The sequence below is a fragment of the Megalops cyprinoides genome, chromosome 5, assembly GCF_013368585.1.
Source record: "Megalops cyprinoides isolate fMegCyp1 chromosome 5, fMegCyp1.pri, whole genome shotgun sequence".
NCBI lineage: Eukaryota > Metazoa > Chordata > Actinopteri > Elopiformes > Megalopidae > Megalops > Megalops cyprinoides.
The window spans coordinates 10,440,046-10,457,114 of NC_050587.1; the positions used below are offsets into that span (position 1 = coordinate 10,440,046).

At 41.9% G+C, this 17,069-nt stretch overlaps 1 protein-coding gene across 3 annotated transcripts in view; it reads right to left on the reverse strand.

Moving 5' to 3' along the window:
* Positions 1 to 1,812, reverse strand: part of tcf4 (transcription factor 4) — a 157,234-nt gene extending 155,422 nt beyond the window's left edge. For 2 of the 3 annotated variants that reach the window (XM_036528642.1, XM_036528627.1), the window contains exon 1: positions 1,466 to 1,812. The gene's annotated coding sequence lies outside the window, so the exon portion shown is untranslated. Of the gene's footprint in view, positions 1 to 11; positions 348 to 1,465 lie in introns of those variants that run through there. The other variant, XM_036528629.1, reaches the window with a different exon arrangement.
* Positions 1,813 to 17,069: the final 15,257 nt, after the last annotated feature.

A 17,069-nucleotide genomic window follows, 5' to 3' on the forward strand; every position in this document is an offset into this window, starting at 1 on the left:
CACCTAGCTACCTTTCACATATCGATGCCTTTAACGCTGCAGCGGATACTGTCCCATTGACCGAGAGAAGAATGGCTATATAGATTATTATTATTTTCTCATCTATTCTGATTCTGTCGAGCAAATTTACGATTTCTAATATCGCAATTATTTTTCGGGTGTGTTGCTTCCCAACGCAATAGTAGCGTTTTATTCCAACACGCAGTCGGTGCAAACCGAGCTGTGAAGTGCAGTGTTCTGTCAACCAGACCTTGCTCAAACATACATGGAACTGTGTGCACGTCCAAAACCTTTTTAAACCTACATACTGCCGATTTAAACCCGGTGCAAACCCCTAGCTAATCCGTAAGAAGTGTTGGCTAGCAAGATAGTTGCGCTAGAGTTAACGAGAGAGGTAGCTAGCTAATGTAAGGGGGTTGATCGAGCAGAAATTGCTGGCTAGCTAGCGACCTAGCTAAGTTGTAACAAATACTCATATCAGCTTTCTTCCTTTCGAACCGAGTGCCTTTGTATGACTTAGGTAGTACTTTTTCCACCAGCGGTGTGGACTGCTGGCTAGGTTGCTAGCTTTCTAACTAGTTGGGTCGGTAGAATGTAACTGCGTTATCTTTCATGCAGCGTGTTCGACTTGACACAGCCTGCCAAAGCTTTACTGTCAACATCGAGCTTGCTAGCTAACTAGCTAGCGGTGTGAATGCACTCATTTTATCTCTATATGCACTTCGACAACAATATGGATAGGTGGCTACATTGTAGTCTATATGAGCGGTATATCTGTTCTGCTGAAATGTAGTTGTTTTAAATGATATCATCAGCAGACGACAGCTAGACTCTTCTCTAGCTAGACTGTACACTATTAGCTGGGCAGCCATTTAACTAACCGTGAGCGATTAAAATGCCATGTCTGTAAAATTAAACTCTTACCACTGTCATGGTTTGTAATTAGCTGGCTAGATAGATAGCTATGTTTTCTTACACGGATGTTCACTGTGACTAACAGTAAACTTAAACGTTTCACCAAGTTATCCAGCTACCCTACTTTGCAGGCTAACGAATTTATGCAACGGAGCTAGCCATTGCCAAACTTTTACCGCGTTAGCAACACAAGCAAGGGCGACTACCAGCACACTTGGACTTGATTAACAAAACAAATACAGCCAGCTAGTTAGCTAGCTAATAAACACTGACGAACTTTGACAATGAAGGATTCAAGCTATCCAAAGCGTTACAATTGTTTATTATGTAATCAGCAAAGACAACATCAGTGTTTGGTTGGTTACAATCAGTTGAGAAAGTTTTTGCACGCCGGAGGTGCCAGTTGCTCGGCAAGGGCAGAATCTTCCTTGCGCCGTACCATCAGCAAATTGTAAAATAATGGTTGAAGTTTCATATTTGATGATCGCTCACATTCAATAAGCCAATATATTAAGTATCCAGAACTGTATAACAAGAAGATTTCATTTACCTTCGTAAGTGTTATGTTAATCCACACAAATTTCTGATATTTTTGTAACTAGCTAGCTATCAATAAAGCTAATAAAATATTTAGCTAACTAGCTAGCTAGCAAAAAAATCTGTGTCCGACGGCGCTGTATTGCAGGCTATTTAAAATAGCATTGCTGATAGTTTCCAGTTATGACCCACTTCCAGCAAAATGCAGTTGTACATCCAGATGTTGCCTTTTGTTTGGAGGGCTGCTTGGTTTTGAGGTCCCATTTAGCTAGCTAGCTGTCTGGCTAGCTTCTTGCCATTACTCAACACTAGCAGGCTAATGAAATATTGGTCCGTAGCATGTTTTAGAAAACGCGTGCATTGAGTCCCATCCACATCCGGGACCTACGTCACCCTCCAGGTCCGGGTCACGTACATTTGACGTCACACAGCTAATAGCTCTGTCTTAAGTGAACGCCTGAAGGTCCTTAATGAATGCGCCCTGATTCTCTGCTAACCAGTTAGCTAGCGAACTACGAAATTAACGAGTAGCCAGTTTGCCTAGTTAGACTATAGTGTTAGCTTGATGGCTACCTAGCCACATTAAATCTTTTGTAACTAAACGCCATACCGCGAATCTCTGCTGGACTAGATTTTAGGTTAATATAGGTTATGACAACAAGATTTGGACTAAAATTATGAAGTGCAGTTTTTTGTCAAAGCGTGTTTTTGCGCGAATTTAAACGTTTAGCTAGTTAACTAGCAGGTTACGCAGAGGCTGGAGCCATAGCTTCAGTGTATTTCTTGGCGAGTCTGTATAGGTGGCAGTTCTCGACGTGCTTTGCCGTTTATTTGCCGTGTTTCATACGTGGAAGCATGCAGTAGTGAGAATGAGAGGAGATTGCCATCTTCAGATGCTAGCTACATATTGTTAAATTAGCTAGTCCTATCTAACTATTAAAGACGGTTGAGACACTTTTCTGCAGTTAACGTGAGGATATAATGTCATAAACAGAATGGGCTATTTAGATAAAACTTAAACGTGTTATTTTCGCAAATACAAATGAGATACCCAACTGTATTTAGTTTCCCCCACTAACAATAATGTTTGTTTTGACTTAGTTGGACAGTTTGGTTAGACTAATATATAAATTTCCTTTGTTAAATGGTGTCCCGTGCCGCCGGTTTCTTTGCTGGTTTTTCTTACTAGCTAAACTTACCAGCTAATACAGCTTAGGTGTTTTCTGGTAGAAACAGAGTACCTTATACCCTTGACCGCCTCACCCATTACAAGTGTTCCTGAAGCCACATGACAAAATACGTTGTACACAGCTTTATTTACAACCAAAATAATTTATACATGTTTATTTGGTTGCCTTAAGGTATCAAAATTTTGCACTTACCACCATATAATCCATCAAACACAGATGCCAAAATCATAGTCTACAACAGAGTGGCATGGACATCATTAATGGTGAGAAATGCTGAAAATTAGCAAAGAAATAGCCCAGTCTTGATTGAAGATCTTGTCTCACTTGAGAGGGAAGCTGCACATCCGACATCAGACAGTCAATGGAAGAGAGAAGGATGTACACAGGTTCACACTGGGTGGCCAAATCTATTTATAAGGATACAATGTTAAAAAGCAATACCTCTCGGCTTCTTAATAAGAAAATTCTGAGGACTCACACTAAGCTTTTAAGCCCAGAGCACAGCATGTGGTATCTAGACAGGGAGAGGCCCTCTGCAAAGTAGATTTCAGCTTTTTTTTTTTTTTTTTTTTTTTTTTACCAGTGGTTGTCTTGTGTCTCGTTCGAATGAAAAATAAATGAAAAGGAAAGCTTGAAATCATGTTTTGTGATATCGTCACTGGGGTCGTGTGTGATTTTATTTAGGAGATTTGTATTGCAGACAGGGCCGAGAGAGTCCTTCATTTCAAGTACACTGACTAATCACAGCAATACTGACCACTGAGCCGGGAGAATTGCGTGGATGAGAGATTTAATCAAAGGCAGCGCTGAATCTTTACTTATTTGAGTCTTTGTTGGATCTTAGTAGGTCAGCGGTATTACATGGGATGAGGAATCTTGGGCTATCATACTACGCTCAATGATTAAAAAGCAATGGTACAAGGAGACAGACACACACCCCCCACTGTAAGTATTAACGGTCACATGACACTGGCCACAATGGGAAAGAGGGATTCTCAGTGTGCTGCCTAAATCTGGTGTAGAATGTTGAGTGAGGTGACCATGATAATAACCGAACCATTGTAAACATAATTTTTTGTCGATCAGTTATATCATCTCACAGTATTGCATCGCATGCATTTTCAGAATATTATTTACTAACACTGTGCATTGAATGACCTTCCCTGTAGGTTATCTTTTTACTTTTTATATATTTTTATATTTTTATTTAATTTATTCTATTTATGTATTTTTATGGCGGTTCATGTTGAATCTCAGCATTCATAAATCATTTCCATTTACAAATAATGTTTTGGGATTGGTGAGGTTCTGAGGCGCAAGCCAAGGGCCAGTTTCAGATCAGTGGACAAGAATAAAGATTTACAATGAAGCCGTTGAGTTCCAAAGAAGATTTAGAAAATGTCCAAGTAGATATCTATTGGCCACTCTTACTCTGGCTGTAAATTTGACTGTATGGAAGTATAATTACAGTTCATGATTCAGACTCATTAATCTAAACCCTGTCAACACCTGTAAAAAATCAACACTGAAAACCTTGAATATTCATCATTTAGGCAAGGCTTGACCCTTTTCCATCACATAGGCATCTTCTTGGGCCAATCTCTTCACAAGATACTCACTTCTATCTCCAATGCATTAGTCATTGTTGCTGTGCAAAACAGGAAATAGAACTGATTCAGGGAACAGAAAGAAAACCAAGAACAAAAAAATTTACTTGGAGCAGAACCAAAAAACCCAATGAAATGAACTTCTAGTGTGCTCGAACAAAAATGGTATTAAAAACTGCTTAATAACATTATTTTCTCTGTTCCAAGGAATTTTCACAATTATAGACTGAACGACAAAATAGCCATCCACTGGCAGACAGCCAGTATCAATGGGAATTACTCTATAATTTTGACAGACAAACACCTGTTCAACTGAGTTTAACTAGCAAAGCAGCAGCCTCTAACTAAAAGCTTTTTGAGTCTCCTAGCAAGTTGCTACCAGCAACACACCTTTCTACAGACAGCAGACAGAAAGTCAGCTGCACCAGTTTATAACTATGGAAAAACATTCCATGTACCTAGTATTTTTTGACATGTTTTAAACTTAATTCATATTTTAAGGTTCATATTTTAAACATGTAACATGCCTCGACATTGAAATCTAGATTTAGGACAAATACTCAGATCATCTGTGTTCATTTGCTGTTAATGTTTTGACGTCATCATCAATCTATGCAATATGTAAGCTGAAGTGCTCCCTCCACCTCATTGTCCCCAGTGCAAGGACTCAAACTGTATTACTATGGAAACATTTTAGCTGATCTTTCTTGCTGCGGTAACTAGCTACATGTTAGCAGTCACAGCTTGCAAGATGATCAGCTTCAGTACAACTTCATATTAGTATGTTTTGAACTTACTGAAAATTAGAATGCTTTCTAGGTGAGAGGGGAAGATCTGGAGAGAACAGGGGTATCTATAGCAGTGGACAAGATGCAACTACAGTGTTCTCTGACTGAGGTAACAGGCACACTTTTATCTACTGCAGCTGATGAAGAGAGATGTTGGAGGAGTGCTGTGAGGTAGGCCCCTCATTAGGAAACAAGCTGTCCAAGGGTGAGACTGCCACTTTTAGCTTTGTATGAGGTACCTTTATATGTTAACAGTGTGAAATTAAATCTACTGTGGTCTGGCAAGGACAGAACATTGAGAGAAAACTGACTAGCTAACTTTCCCTCTCTGTCTGACAAGCAGTGGGAGGCAATTTAGTGGGAAGTGATACCAAAAGGATGTCAGTGGGGAAACTGACAAAAGATGGATGCACAACCTTTGCTGTTTCATATGTTCATATGCTGTTTTTATGTCAAGGTTATGCTTTTGCTGTTGACACCACTATAAAATAAATGACACAAAAATTTGAGATATGACTCCTTGTTTATAACATTCCATTGAAAATTATACTGTATCTTTACATAATGCATCACAATACTATATATAACTTATATTATGTATGTTCTATGCTAATATTAGCAAAACAGCATTACGCAGAAAATAAACAATGGATTGAAAAAGCTGATACATTTTAAAAAACGAAACATCGTTTGATTTTAGTTTCAGACTGGTTAGGAGCTCTAGTAGGTGCCCAGAACAAAGGGACAGGATCGAGAAAAACGAGTGGTTCTTTTCAGAACTGGAACTTTGGAAAAATCTCTTTGTATTCTGTGATGCAGGATGGAAAGGATCCTGCTGTACAGTGAGGTCTTGTTGATGTGATGTCATGTTCAGTTTCAAGATGGATGTGATGCTAGAACCATAATCTGTTGCTACAGGGAAAGTGAAGACACAATTCTTCTATGGCCTGTATACCGAGTCCATTACTGTCATGCAGTTCTGGTCCATCAGTTTTGGAATCTTTGGAATTTGCATTTTAGCCTTTTATTGTGCAATGACAACCCACTGACCAGCAAGGAATTGTTCAACACCACTGGAGCTGCTGCTTGAGGTACACCTCTCCATTTTTGTCATTCCCACATGACATTGAATTTTTCAGATGACAGATCGTAAATCGGCATGCAATTGTCTTAACCCTACCTAATTTTTCTGTCTTCTCCATGTGTGAACTGCTAGCTTGCTTTGGCTGGCTAGCAAGCTGTGACATATTTGATAGCTCTAACACCAGCAATGTTATGTTAATATTACATTAATCTATACCATTTATTCACCGGCGTGCTGTACCGTGGAAATCCAGTCTTACTGTAGGGGCGGTCCTGCTGAGCGGGAACAAGCTGTGAAATTTCTGGCCCCATAACTTATCTGGTATTACTTTGCTGGGACCCAGAGCGTGGGCAGGGTTGGCAGTTTGTGTCTCTTAATGACATCACAGACAGTCACCAGATGCATATTGCAGCTCTGAAATTCTTCTGCTGTTATAAAGATACACAGTTACCCAAAAAAGAAAACAAACCCTGCATTCACACATTTTGCAGAAAAACCACAGCCTCCATGTGTAGATTGTCTGAAACAGGAGGTTCTGTGTCCCCACCTGCAAAAAGTGGTCTGCAAGACAACCGCCAGGGTTTACTTTTCAGGAGACAAACTTAATGCTTAGCTGGATTTTGTATCTGTTTTCCCATACAAGTATATGGCAATTCCCAACGTACAGAAGTGTGAATGCATGGAAATGCTTCCAAGCCCGCCATGTTCACATCACTGTATGTGGTATGTGGATAGCTTTCCTGGTGGTAGGATGGAATTTTTGTGTGAAAATTTGTATAAGTGATACCTCTTCCTCTGTTCTAATTGTATGGTGGACGCATATCTACCGCTAAACAGTGGCTTTTTACCGAGTCTGCTCTCTTTGAATTTGCATGGATACACCACAGGTTGATAGTCTAAAAGAATTATTAGCGCTTGCTGTTTCTACACAGTAGTCATGCCATTAGCTGAAGCTATTCCTTGTGTAGCTTACCTAGATAACTAATGTATATAGAATAATCCAAGTATAATTAGTTAGCTACCTAGCTATGACAGTTTTCTGAATAGAGTTATCAAAGCCACAACATTGAGAATCCATGCTTATGTGTTTCACATAATTCTTTATCCGCATGAAATATTTCATTGGTATCATTAACATTTTTATTCACTCATAACACCCGCCAGCTTGTAAACAAAACACTTCCATATAGAGCAACAGGTTGTGGTCCCACATGCGAGTGCCTGTAGCCTGGAATTTTGCCACTGGAGCCTATTAGCAGCAATCATTAGTATTCACTGATCAGATGTGCACCTTGGGTTGCCTAACAATGAATTTTCTGTCTCTGCCACTGCTGAGACTAAGAGTGTTCTGATGTTGTGATGATTCTCTGTTCGCATTCGGCTTGAATATTCATGATGGGGTATGGCAGAAGACTGACCGTGTGGGTAGCACCAGAACATCCTATTACCACCCAGAACCTTCTAGGCATGTAAGTACGGCAGACATGGAGAGGAAAGCAGACCTGGCCATTTCCTGTTTATCGGAATCTGCTGCTATGTGCATGGTGCACTGGACCGTTTGGACATTTTCATTGCTTTACAAATGGCAATATGTCACTGTTAATTTTTGAAAATTTCACAACAGTGATATCTACTCTGATGGAAGAAAAGCAACCAAAAACCACAGAGCAATTATTTGAGATATTTCATTCCCCCATAGTCCATAGCAAGACTGCAGGTCTCTGGGTTATGCTGCCAGTGATTTTGTTACGGGTCCAAATAGTCCATGTTTCTGGCAAACTCCAGGGTTTCAAGGTGCGTACTCCAGGTTTCCAAGTTATGCACTAACCTTTTATTGCAGCTGTCTTTGCTTTCATGGGAACCAGTGTAGCATATGCAATTTGTTTTTTTTTTTCTTCTTCTAAAGAGCATTAGAACACACACGTATAAAATAACTAGCAAAAAAGTTTTTTTATATGTATGCAATTAAGATACTAGTGTAAGCAAGATGAAACTGGGAGTAATCGTACGATAGGATAATATGACTCAGGAAGGTGTGATTTGAGGAGGAAGGTATTTAAGTTTAGGTCATGTGTTGACATTATAATCACCTGCTTTTCCATCTCGTACAGAACCCTTGGGACCAAACTGCAACCAAGGTATATGATGAGAACCATGGGAACCCATGAGAGCTCCGGACAGCTGTGAACACTGCATGGGATGCACTACCACAAAAACGCCTCCAGACCTTGTCTGACGGCTTGCCAAGGAAGCATAAAGCTGTCATTGAGTTTAAGGGGATTTACAACATATTAAACAAATTATTTCTTCTAAGTATGCTGTCAAATAGGGAATTATATTGTAAGTGAGTAATTATTTTTAACTGTTAGTGTACATACCTAGTACTGCTTATACATATGAGGGGAAAGTAGGAGGAAAATAACATGTTAAATATAAGTTCCAAAGTGCAGCAGTTTTAATTATAGCTATATCCAGGTTACTTGTTGACTACCACTGGTAGTAAGTAGAGTATCAAGAGCAAACAGCAGTCACAAATATACCGAAATATAAGTAAATTCTTGGTCCAATCATATAGATTTATAGCTGATGCATGTTGGGTAAAAACAGGTACAAGGGAAGACAGCGAGTTGCTGCTGTTCTGAAAATGGTCCAGGACACAACTTGGGGGCCAAATAAAAGAATGAATGGGCCCTTTCCCACTGGACAGGGGAGACAGTCAGACAGTCATTAGTGTGGGAGTGTGGGGGCACAGGGCAGGAATTTAGGATGAAATGAGAAACAAAGCATGTAGGAACAGTAATAATAATAAGCCAGTCCCAGGGTTTTAAAATGGCATCAGGATGCGATTTGTCACCAGAGCAGGAAAATAAAGGTAATGGTGGCACAGGGGACCTTTCAAGAGGAACAAATTTGAATAAGTTGGAGAGAAATGAGACCCCATACTAATGTTCACATATTTGAACATTCAAACATAGGATCGCTAATTGATTACTTGGAATCTTTTTCAATTTGTTGCTAATGAGCAAAAAATAAAGGAGGTATTTAGTCTGTTTAAACAACATTTATGGAAAAGGGAACCCTGCATAAAATAAGATTAGTCACTGACATTGTTCATTTTTGTGCCTGTAAGTGAATGCAGCTCTCTTTGCAGCGGGCTATTATTTACACAGACATAACTAGAATGTTATGCAGTGCATTGGGAAAGTAAGAATGTTTTTATGATTTGAATATTCAGTCTTTGAAGCTAGTATTCAGTTGTCAACTCATTTAAAATTCATGGCTGTAGTCTTTTAGAGGACTTTGCAGGAAGGGGTTACCATAGACTTAACATCCATAGATGGATAGTAGTCAAGCATCGACTGATAGGTGCATGGATTAAGAAGTGAGAAATGGATTCTTTGTGTGTGAATCTAGAAGATACAGCAGGAATTTGTTAGAACTGCAATATCCCTGGACAAGGTAAGAAATTAGCCAATGGTCACACAGAGGTCCCTTGGAAAGGAGGGATGTGTAATCTATGAGGGCTACACGCATGTAAAAATACACCTCTCAAAATGTGTTATTGTCATGGCCTATGCTAGAGATGGAATACCAGCCATCCAGTCTTTTTAAGTGCAATTAGAAGATCCAAAGAGAGAGATTTGTGGTAAATGAGTAAAAACAGCATAATCAAGCAACTGTACTTTATGCTCTGAATGTCAATGTTTTCTTTTTTGGAGGGGGGGGGGAACTGATCAGTTTTTCAGGTAATTTCAAAATAAACATTAAATCAAAATATTTATATGAAATACACTGGAAACAAGATACATAATAAATGGTATTATCATAATTATAAATACATTTCAAATAAATACATGTAATCTTTTTAAGCTCCAAACATTTACATTTCTGTGCTCCTTTCTAACTTTTAATCAAAGTAGTTGTTGGTGGTGGTATTATACATACTACTCATTCCAGACATCCTATCAGTTTCCATGGTTACCAAGCAAACAATTTTAAAAAGGCTGCTGCCAGCTGCCACTCAGAGCTCTTGCGAGCAGTAACAGCCATTTGCATGAAGAAAACAAGTTTTCTAGCTACCAGTCTTTGATGCCATACTGGGTTTTGTGTGCGTTTAGTGATTGCGAGAGATTTACACAACAGTGCAAAGGAAAGGAGAGCAGTGTTCACACGCGTGTGTCTCGCGCCCAGTGAGAAAGGCTGTAGCTGTTCACATGAGGCCATTCCCCTGCAGTGTCTCTACGCTTAGCCTTGGCCACAGCTGTCCTTCATTTAGACACGACGGCCCTGTATCATACACAGTGTTCAAAGGACTGTACCGTGATGTGACTTCAGATGACTGCGTGTTGATTTCATGTGGGTACGCGCTGATCAGCTTTGGGAATTTTCCCACTCTTATAAAAAAAAAAAAAAGAAAAGAAAAGATGGCAGATTCTATTTTCTTCTCCCACCACAGCGGGAAACCCATGTGAGAGCCAGTGAAATGCACGGTACAGTAAACTGTAATGATGATACCAAAAGCAGTCGAGAAAGCGGAGAGACTTTCCACATCAGTATCCTTTGCGGTGCAACCTAAATTAAGAGAGTATAGGGACGATACAAACATCTACTGTTGTCCTTGGACTCTCAGGAGAATAATTAACCTTTATTTACACCCCCAATATGACAAATAAGTGCTATTAAAAGTTCAAAAGCTGTTGATAACTAAAGCTTGCCAGTGTCTGACTTGCTGGGATCCTCGTCATGTCTGCTTTGGGTTGAGTGTGTGTTCAAGAAAGTGATCAATAGTCTGGCGAAGCCTGTGCATATGCCTGACAAAATAGGGACAATATCTGAATTTTGTAAATTCTTACTGCATTTACCTAATGTGTCATTGTTGGCACCCCATAGGACAAGGATCCCTTCCCAGCAAGGGTTCAGTTTAATTAGTTGCATCGGACAAGGTCAAACGCACAATTTCCTGTTGGGACAATTGACAAGTGTATGACATTAGCTTGCCAGCTGGCTAAAACAGTGAAAGTGTGCTTCACTCATAAATTCATTGCTGCTGTCAATTTCATGATCATTTTTAACTTGTGTAAAATATGAGGGGGAGGTCCATACCAATATAAGTGCTGTAGATTAGTTAACTAAGTAGGTTAACTAACTCCTCTCTGAGTCCCTCCAATTTGCTAGTCAGGCGTTATTGTAAATTAATGAGAACAGATAGCTATCTGGGTGAGGCCAAGAATTTTCAGATCCATTCAGATCTATCTGTCTATATGTACACTAGCAGTCAAAAAGAAGTACTTGCCTGAAAGATAGTCATCTCATCATAAAAACGTTTGAGTGTAACCTATATCGTCCAACTGCGTCATAGCCTAACACTATACCTACGACTATCTATATATCTGACTGCATAGTGACTGCAATGGCTCATAACCTCTTAACCTTACTTCCCTCCTCCTGAAATCACAGCCCTCGCGTTTGCAGCACAGTGGAAATTGGCATTTTCCTGTCTTTGCACATGAGAGGACATTAACAAAAGTTAACATGAAGTCTCAAACACAGCAGGCCTCAGTCTCTTCCATCTAGGTGTGTACGAGTCCCAGATCACATTAATCCCACGCTCATATCGGAAGCAGGCTAGTGTTGATCGGGTATCTGCGGTAGCAAGGTGCGGTGCTCGAGGCAGAGCCCGGGGACTCACAAACGGAGACGAAACCCCCTCCGGCAGGACGGCGAGGAGGACATGCTGTACCGTATCCGATGTGCCGGGGAGGTTCGGAGGGAGTAATTCATTTTAAATCTGGACAATCTGGAAACGAGAGTGAGTCATCGGGAAGAATTAATGACATAAACACATACGGCCCCGCGCGCCGAAAAACATCGCGTTTTGCCAAGCACCTGTGGAATAATGCAGCTGTGGAGGACTGGGAAATGAGGAGGAACTGTAAACCACCGCTAATACCCTTTGATACAGGGCCTGGGACTCTGCGGGCCCAGGTCCCGGGGATTGGATTACAGTGCATTCCTTCCCCAGCCCTCCCGCGGTGGACTGACCGCAGGCATCTTCAGTTTCAGCAATTAAAGAAATGTGCCTAGCACGTTGTTGTCATTCCAAATGGTGGTCGGCCCACTGCTTTCCTTTGGTTGCCTTCAGCGAGTTTATTCCAGCAATGTGCTGCTGGGAGCGGGGTGCCAACCAGATGGCACGGTGGTTTACACAGGTGCCACTGGGTTCGGGGAAAAAAAAGGCTGGGTTCAACCCCAGGGCAAAATCTCTTGGAAAATTTTCATTTGAGTAACAGAAATGACTGCCTGGACAGTTTGCTTTAGGGGGTAATGATGCTAGTACGAAATTAGTTGAATAGATGCAAATGGCATGCTGTCACAAGCAGGTTTGAGATTTCATCTTTCTCTGAATGCTGTCCTGGCGAAGTCTTCATCAGTCCAGCACCTTACCATCTCACCTGAGAACATGACTCCGGCCCGCAAGTGTTACCAGTGGATTTACCATTGATAATTTGCTTGCCTTCTACCAGAACATTGCAACAGAAAGCACCACCAGTTATTTCTTTATGGGAAACATGGAAAAGTCTACCCACTTCTCATCAGGCAGCCAGTGCAACTACTGGTCCATGGCCCTCCTGCTGTTCCACTTGGGCTACTACAGCCAGCTAGCCTCCCTGCCAACGCTATCCACCCTCTCCAGCTCATCCACATTTCTGTTGCTTGACTGATCTTTTCTCTCCACACCACACTCCTCATATCCTTCCAGTGGTAAAAAAAGTGTTGCCTGCAGTTGCTTCAGATCCCTGGTTCTGATGTTCCATTCCGTCCAGCCCACCCCCCCCCCCCCCCCCCATCTGAATGCAGTCTCTTATCTCACACTATAGACCTGTTTCCAGCCTACTCTCTTGTGTTTCTGGCAGTCTGTCTGTCCCTCTCACTTGAGTTTCCAAGGTGATAGCTCCCTCATTCTCAGCATTGACCCCCCCCCCCCAGGAGTAGGATGAACCGCACACCATACTCAGGGGAGCTGAGTTACTCACCTCTTCCTTCTGCCTTCTAAAGCTTCACTTATTCACACAGTTCCTGGGTTCATCCAGCTTGGATTTGCTGTTAATCTGTCAGTTGGACTGACACTGTGTCCCTGCTGTAGCACATATTGGCTGCCTTTTTAATATAACGTAACGTTTCTACTAAAGCTGGCCTGCAGCTAGCAGTTGGGGTGCACATCGGATTTGTTGCTCTTTGTCATTTGCATATGAAAGTGTAGTCCTAGAATAATTTAATAATAAGCGGTAATTTGTGCCGTTCTTTTTTTGTACTTGCACTTGCTAGTTATTTGCTTGCATCATCTTGCACTCTCAAAGTCATCCTGTGCACAGGTATCTGCCAAATAATTAAATTATCTTTTCAGGTCAACAAATTCTGTTCTTTATGGAAAAAAGTTTAATGCTTCCAGCCACAAATGAGTATACTTCATATGTACCACATATACATTTGTTCCATATCATTTGTGAAAATTATGGAGAATGAGTCAGTTCAGTTGGGAAGGGAAGGCCAGATCTGATGTTCTGCTAGACCTATACTGTTTAAAATATATTAAATGCTGCTACAGCTAGATATTATGACTCATTATGGCTTCATTCATTTCACAAGAAGGTGTACAGCAGCAGTAACTCTTGAATCACATACAGGCAGTGAGTGTAGAATTGCCCGCAAGAAGATGCGTGTGTGTCATCTAGTGTATGATACACTGCAGGTCACACCAAAGAAGTGTCCATAATTGCAAAATAACTCTTGTAATTTTGTGTTCCAGCAAGCAAAGTTCCAGTTTTAAAATTTCCAGTAACATGTCTGACTGTAAACCAGCAGACCAGAGCATTACACAACAATATACCAAAATTGAGCCCATGACCCTGCTGCTTAGAGTGATATGTAGTCCTAAGCTTGTAGGGTAAAGATCTTTCTTACCACATGACTCAGGAAAAGCTCAGACCTCACAAGCCTGTATCTAACCAGCCATGATGACCACACCTTGTAGCGGAAGAAAGGGGCATTTAACAATGTACCAAATGTCTGCACTCAATGCCGAATGTTTTCTAAGATCTTCCATGTTTTTCAGGTGGCGGGCGGATCCACGCTTTGCATGCTTCTTGTCCTGTGATGCATTCTGAAAGAAACTGAACACAAACATTAATACATCACTATTTGCTCATTTGCTTAGAATATATTGCAGAAAATGTATCTGTAGAAACCTCTCATAAGCAGGATTGGAATAAATGGAAATTACACAAAGAGCTCAGATATATGTCACATACCCACCCCTCAGCTTTTTCTCCTCTCAGTCTGAAATTCCTTTAATTTAACACTGCGAGACCCCCTTCATCTGCTGTTTATTACTTGACAATTAACTGGAATCTGAACTCATCTGCTGAAATAAAGGTGGCTTCCGTTTGCAGCCTCATAATTAACTGGCAGAACTAGTTTCGACCGAACAGATGTTATGTTATTTAATCTAATAGTAGTATAGATATACTTACGACACATTGGAAGCACAGCTATGGGGGTGTTGTAATGCTTTACGCTTCCTGCGCCAACCCGGAACCGAAGCCCCGCGGTTGAGGTTCAGAACCAGAGCCAGCGGTTGTGTCACGCACGTTTTGCGGATCGCACGCGAATGGCGAACGCACGGGCGTCTGAATGTTTAGCTCACAATCAAGGCCGCGCTCGGGAGAGAGGGGGGGAGGTGAGAGGACGGCAGAGTCAGCAGTGAGGGAACTTTAAATAAGCTCTCTGGAGAGGAGCAGCGGGCTGTTTCAATCCGCAGACCTCTCGCTGGTCTGGAAAATGAAAAGGCGCAGGCCACACCGCCGGTCGCTGCGAGGCGACTCCACTTTCGCCGAGCCAGCCCGGCAGCGTCCGTGCAGTCCACTTAGTGGCTAAAAACAAGGCAGGATCGCATTGGAGATTGCAATTATGCTCATTTAGAGGCTACATCAAAGGCATCGGCCGTGGCACCGGTCATGACGACAGTTCAGATAATTTGTTGTTGAAATGAGTTAAGCTGTGAGTGCAGAAAGTTCACTTGGCATTTGCTTTGACAAAAATGTTTCCTTTCAAATTGTATATGTTATCACAATACTTGCTTTCAGCTCTTGAAATATATTATGAAAGCAGTGGCTCCAAATGGTTTTACAAAATTTGATGTGGAACTTACAGATCCTGATTGAAAAGTGTGCAGACTGTGATTTGCACACATTTCTCTAAAAACATGGCAAACAAATCAAATGTTCAAGACATATTGTCATTTACTCATAGGTTCATTGCCATACCTGAAGAAAAAACTGAAAGAGTAAGATTCATGTTGACATTTTATTTATAATTCAGTCTACATGTGCATTGTCTTCTACCTCATTTCATCTCCTCAGATGAAACGGCCCGGGCGCAGATTCTGTGGAGTTGTCAGCATTATTGATCGCGCTGCATATAAGTAGATCTGTGATAGCGGTTATCTCGACACATCTGCGTCAGCGTGGGATGACATCAAAATAGCTGCGCCGCCACATATTAATTAATAACACCACACCTCAAAGGCTTCACGTCCGCCCACTATGGCGCAAAGCACCATAAAACATGTCACCAAAATTGCAACTGGGCGGCGTTTCCTTCCGAGCTTTCATCACCACGATGCGCCGAAAATAGGGACTGGTGTGTTTTGCGTTTGCTTTCACGGCTAGCACCACGGCAACGCATACACACACACACACACACACACACACCCACGCATGCACACACACACACACGCCAACAAGACCGAAGCCAGTCACAACCCCAGGTGGCACAACCGCAGGAACATGCCAAAGATAGAGCAGCCTCCACGGTTTCGCCTTTCTCTCTCAAGGAGCGAGAGACCTTTTTATCAACGCGTCCATGTTGCAAGGGAGTCGGCGAAGGTCCACTCCCCTGCACACATATGAGGCTACAGTGAAACTGAGCGCAAGTGCAAAAATCATAAACTCACACAGTGCAGCTGTCGTGTGCTTGGGTGTTCAGCGAGCACCCCTCTGTTCATCTGTTTTTGGTGGCCGCTCACCTTGCCCCGCCAGGGGAGGTTAGGATGCGTGCCCTGCACACCCCCCCCCCACCGCATCCTCGTGCCCCTCTCTGTCGCGGGCGGAGGGAACGGGGCGCGCTAATGTCCGCCGACCCCTGAAGGGCACACGTTCCAGGATGCCTTCCAGGCTCCTCTTACTGATATTGCTGCAAATTATCCAGCCTAACGAAGCATTGAAACTCCCTGACTGATAAATATTTATTTGGAGATGGGAAATGAATTTGAATTGATGCAACGGGCCCACAGCTCATTTAACTGTCTTGGCATGTCCAGCATGGTAATAATCGTAATGGTAACAATAACCCGGGCCCCTGCTCGTGGTGTGCGGCTTCGTGGCACCCGGCCACGACCATTTACCCTTCCTCACATCCTCGGCACCCAGCCCCACCGGAAATCCCGCAGGAGATGGAACGGGCCATCGTCAATAACGCGGATATGGGTGACTGCTAGATAAATAAACAACGATAATAATGACAGCCGTCATCACCGCCATGATTGCCATTATGAACACAATTAGCGTCGGCGTCATCATCATCACCGCCGCCATCACTCCAGTCGTAATGACGGCCGCGGTATTAGCGCCGTGTGTAAATGTAAACTTGTAAATGTCACTGTGACAAAGCTATTAGCGAAAAGTCACACAACTGTGCACATCATATACAGTATGTCACACAAGTGTATGTAGCTCCTCTGACGTTAATGCATAGATTTTTCAATTTTTATAAATCCCTTGGGTATCTCTACTACCTACGTGTTGCAATTGTGTTTAATTACAGTTGTAGCGTTCCTCTGCACCAAACCAGCGTTTTGTTCAATAAAATCCAACAGTGTGGCAATGTATGT